Here is a 6,000-nt window from a genome sequence, read left to right on the forward strand (position 1 = left end):
CACATTCAAATAATATACGGTCCTTACATATTATAACCCTTGTTATAAAACTTATGAGTTTATGTTAAAGTCGCGTATTTATAAATGAAAGTTACAAATTTGGAGATCAAAATTACAAACTCAGAAAAAAAAATGGCACAATGTGATGTTTTATAAATATCAAACTGCAATCCTTTAAGAAAAAGTATCAAACTGTAACACTCGACGTAAAATCGAAGCAAACAAATCCTTTCAGGGAACTTGTTACGAAATAATAATAATAATAATAAAATTAATGAAATGGAAAACATTTTATACACTCAGAATCTATTTTTTTATTGTTGACTTTATATTTTAAAATTATCAAGAAATTTCTTAATTAAAACCTTTGTTTGTATTTGCGAAATATTTTTTTCCCATGTATGCGTACATATATTATTGAAACAAAGTAAATTAAATGGAAGAAAATAAATAAGAGTCCCGATAACTTGAAAGGTAAAAAAGCTATTAGCTTAAGAAAGGTTTTTGCTTTCATTTTGTGCTAAGCAAACAACACATAGTTATTGACTCATTGTTGGTAAAATGGAAAAGGTGAAAATAAGAAAGAAACAAGGAAGAGAAACAAGAATAATAAAAGAAGAAGAAAGTTATGACGTTTCATTGTGAGTAAATAAAATAGATTGGGGAAAAAGTATTCCAATCCTTTAATTTTCTTGTTGACGTGTACATAATGTAGCTTGAAAAATGCATGAAAATATTTTTGTGACTGTAAATTTATTTTAAAAAAATAATCTATTTAATATAATCTCTTTTGTTTATGGCAGTTAAAATATTTTTACACATTAAAGTTCCTTTGTTGATAATTTAATTAAAAAAGTAAAGGTTAAATAGTTTTTGTGTTCCATAACTTTAAGTTAAAATTAAAATTATCTATCTTTAAAATTTTATCTTAATTTAGTCTTTCAACTTTAAAAATACGTTAATTTAATTATTTTAATCAATTTTTAAGTTTATTTACATTTTAAATACTTTGATAATAATATTTCAGTTATTTATAACATATTTTTTGTTTTAATATTAGTTAAAAAATGTATTTAAAATCCCTAAGACTTTCAAAAAGAGAAACTAATTTCAATTTTCTTTTAAAGTTAACATACTAAAATATATTTAACCCAAAAAGTAATTACTTATTTATATTTTTCTTAAACCAAAAATATTATATTTTAATCCAATTGTCACATATTTTTATTTAATTTATATTTTAATTTTATCCTCTTTTTTATATTTTTTTAGTTCTAATTTTTTCATTTTCTCTTGCCAAAAACCCGTTTGAATTTGGTTCAAGCTATAAAACTTTATCATAATTCACATGGGTCAAGATAAAAAAGATTCACAAGATTAAAAAATACATATAAGGAAAAGTTCAAAAGAAAAAATTAACAAAAAAAGTTTAACCAGACATGGTCAATCTATAAGCTAGTCTATTCAAGTCGATCTCCAATCAAGTAGATTGTTTGGGTTAAATCTAGATCACCCTAGTCAAACTAAGGTTGAGTCAAATTGAACCCATGTTGAGTCAAGTCATGTTAGGTACACCTCAAACTAAGGTAAGTCAAATGCACCTCAAATTGAGGCAGGTCGGACACACCTCACATCGAGGTAAATCGAACACACTTCAAATTGAGTTGAGTGAGGTGTACTCAAGCTCAATCAAGTAGAGTAAAGTCTACATTGCACCCATGTCAGACTCAGTCAAGTTGGATCCACATGAGACTAAGTATAGCTTAGCCTATGTTAAATTGAGTTAGACTAAACCCATATTGGACCCATGTTGGGGAAGTCAAATTGGGCTTACTTTGGATTGTGTTGAGTGAAACCTACTTCCAACCAAGTTTATTTGAACACACCTCATGCTCAATTGAGTTATGCTCACCTTTTATTCAATTATGTAAAGCAAAACTCAACCAAAGTCGAGTCAAATCCACTTTGGGCTAAGGCAAGTCAAGATTGTGTTAGGCCAAGTCGAGTTGATTCAAATCCATATAGTATCAAGTAATGATAGATCCATATCAAGTTGTGTATAGTTAGGTTGGGCTCGCCTCGAACCGAGTTGATTTAGACATACCTTGGGCTAAATAGGGTTAAGCACACTTCTCTAATAATTTCACAAACAATTGTGTATTCTTATAACACCTAAAAATAAGTATATTGATGGTTAGATCTTAACCAATATTTTTGGGATAGCCAAAATAATATTATTAAAATTTTATATATTTAATTATTAACAATATACAATAAAAACGAATACATAATTTAGTATAATGATAACTATAAAAGAAATTACACATAATTAGATATACTCATGTTTGAAGACGTTTTTCTATATCATGTTTCCAAGAATTAATATGAAATTCTTCGCGTGTAATTAGTTGAATCTTAAGAAAGAATTATTGTAATTGAACAATTTGATCATTAGTATTATTCTTCAAAATATGTGAAGAAGTTGAATTTGTTTTGTTTTCATTTTCACGGTTAGTTTCCCTTTTATTAATTTCAAAAAATAATATATTATTTTATTCTACATCAATATACCTATTTAAAAAATAAAGGTTTAAGATTAAAAAATAATTTATCATAATCTAATTAAAGATTGAGAGACATAAATACTAAAATAAAAATAAATGATAATAAAGTCACAATTAAAAATCGGTTATAAAAACTACATAATACAATATTTTTTCTTCTATATTCATAAAAAATAAACATACAAAATGCTTATGAGATAAAAAATATTGTTAATTATTGAACTAATATTTCACTAAAATAAGACTCACATTTTTTTCTTAAAAAATGAAAGAGAACATATGATAAATGAGTGTTTGTTTTTGGAAAAAAACATGTGAAAATAGGAGACGAGAAATGATAATGAAAAAAAAATGTATTTTTTATTATATTTGATTTTGTATTTCTATTATTTATTAACATTATTATGTTTTTATGTAACATCTCATTTAAAAGAGTAATCTACTAAACAAAATATCATATGTTTTGATGTTACATGTAATTTACCATTATAATTATCCAAAATAATAATTATATCAATAAAAACCTCGTGAATACTAAGTATCTCAAGAGTTAAATGGTTATACAAAACATCCATGTGTATATCCACATTTATCTATCTATCTATCTATATACACACACACTACACTACACTCCACGTATCACTTAGCGGTATCCTCATGCTCCATCAATGGTAGGTTATCACCTATAACATTCTTTACTCACACAAAATGATGATCATTGCCAAATATTTAAGCAAAACACAGAAAGAACAAAAACCAAGCAAGCAGAGTAAGCTAGTATATAAAGGAATCAACATATCATAACTTAATATATCAAATTTAAATCAACAGTTTACAACATTCCATTAACATATAATCATATGACAAATGACCACTAGACTCAATTATCCGGATACGAGGCTGACATAGACTTCACTGAAGGTGTGCACCCATGATAGTATTTATACTCTGTAGAGTTATAAACAAGGGTAACTTGACCTACTACCCATGATGTTAATCTTTCACTCCTACAACCCAAAGGGTTAGGGTAAAAATCTTTTATCGTTCTCTCTGCCACCCTATTCCTCTATTCAAGAGTTGAATAGTTGGTAGAATATCAAGATACCTTCTCTCTAAAGTCTCACTATCAATCAATCACTACAACTTACTTGAATATAGAATCTCTCGTTGAGATTCTTCTCACAACACATATCTTTCAATCTCACAATATATTTATACTATTCCAAAAGCATCAATAATTATCAAAACATATTCACCGTAAACCAATTCACACAAGACGTTCATTGTACACATTACAAGAGGTATAGGAAAACTTAGTTATTCTCAAACAACCCAATATCACCATACGCTCACCATCAAACGCTCTCCACCAAACCTTTACCACCAGACGCTCACCTCGAGACGCTCTCCACCAGACGCTTACCATTGGATGCTCACTACTAAACACTCATTACCATATGCTCACCACCATACGTTTATCATCATACGCATGCCACCAACGCTCAGTACTAGATTTTAGCAAAAATTAATGTTGTCAAAACAGGTCACCCGACCCAACCCGACCCGACCCGACCCACGGGTTGGCCACTTGTGAGCCAACCCAACCCAACTAATTTATTAGCGAGCCAAAAAAATTTGTACCTAACCCGACGTATCACAAGTAGGTGGGTTAAACAGGTTGGCTCACTAGCTTACTTAATTACAAGTTTTTCTAAATCCAAAAAAAGTTACAACTGTTTTGTAATTCAAATTTAAATAATTTCATTCTAAAATGATGTTAAACTCCAAAGACAATTCAAAATAAAAAAATTAACATACAACTCAAATATAATCCAAAAACAAACCCAAAAGGTGAATAAATAAGTTTATAATATTCATAATTTTTCTGTCATTTATCCATTTAAAAGATTAAAGTCTTGAATGTATAAATTTATAATATTTTGTTGTCTTAAAACATCTTTTTATTTATTCTCATTTACAATACAATAAAAAAATGTTAACTAATAATATTGAAACACAAAATAATAAATAATTAAATTAAACTAACCAACTTGACTCACCATGGGTTCAACCCAGGTGAGTCGGGTTGAAAATTAGCCCATAAAAAATTATTTTTTCAAACCCAATTCGGCTCGAACCCATGGTGGGCCAGGTTGGTCCACGAGTTCTAACTCATTTTAACAACACTAAGCAAAATAAAAGGCCAACTAAGTCCTAAATGACCTAAAGACAAATCTAAAAACTCTAGAATTTCCCTAAAACCATGATTTTAGAATTTGACTTGTCAAACCCTTATTTTATTTTGCCCAAAACTAACCCTTTTTCTAATTTATTCCAAATCAAAGTTTTGTAAAAATTCATCAACTCAGATTTACCAAATCTACAATCCCAAATTCATCAATAAACAACTTTCACATCAACAAACCAATTACATACCAACATTCATAAGTTTTCAATTCAACACACTACTCTTTGAAGCAACTCAACATATCAAATTTCACAATTCAATTAAATTTCATAAATCAATCATCTCATCATCATATAAACATCAAATATAAGGTTTAATTGCTTCCTTTGTCCCAGTTTGGTTGAATTGTGTCAAATTCATCCTCATTTTTAAAAAAGTTTCATTGTCGTCCTCACGTGGTGTAAAAGTGTCAATTGAATCCAAACATAGAAAAAATTTGTGTCAATGTAGTCATCTCCGTTAAATACACACTAACGATGTTAAGTGGCTGATTATTTGGCACTAGAGAATTAAAACGTGGCAAATGAGTCACAGTTTCCCCTTTCCTCCCCAAATTCATCTCCTCTTCTCCAACACAAAACAGAAACCCCCACTTTCTCTTATTCTTCTTACTCACTCGACAACCACGCACAAAACTCAAATCTCCCTTTCCCAGCCGAGACCGGCCACCGCGTCATCTCCGCGCACACTGCCGCCTCCGCCAGACCGGCCGCTGCGTGTCGCCGTCCAAGTCGTCGCCAACTCATTCCCCCTTGCACCCTGCAACCGCCACTACCTCCACCGAAGTCGGCCGCCGCGAGCCTCCGAGGCCGCCAAGGGCCACTCTGTTCGATCTCCTCTTCTGCCATAGCCTCCGCGCCCAGTCGCCACCTTTCGGACCACGAACCAGGGTCGTGCCGGCGATGGAACCCGCTGCCCTCACCGGAGCCCGCTTCCTCACCGGCGCCGTCACTCTCCTTTTCTCATTCCTTTTTTTCATTTATTGATTAGTTTGGTGTTTCGACTTCTGAGATTAAGAACGATAGATGTGTGTTGTGTCCAAAACAGTAGTGGCCCCTTTTTTTTTTGAATTAATCTGATGAATGTTGTATCATAGAAACGTTGAGGGAATGGGCTAATCTGATAGGTTGTGTTACAGGCTGAGGATGACAAAATTTTTGGTGCTTGGTGTTGAAGTCAATGAACATG

Source organism: Vigna angularis, chromosome 2, assembly GCF_016808095.1.
Source record: "Vigna angularis cultivar LongXiaoDou No.4 chromosome 2, ASM1680809v1, whole genome shotgun sequence".
NCBI classification, from domain to species: Eukaryota; Viridiplantae; Streptophyta; class Magnoliopsida; order Fabales; family Fabaceae; genus Vigna; species Vigna angularis.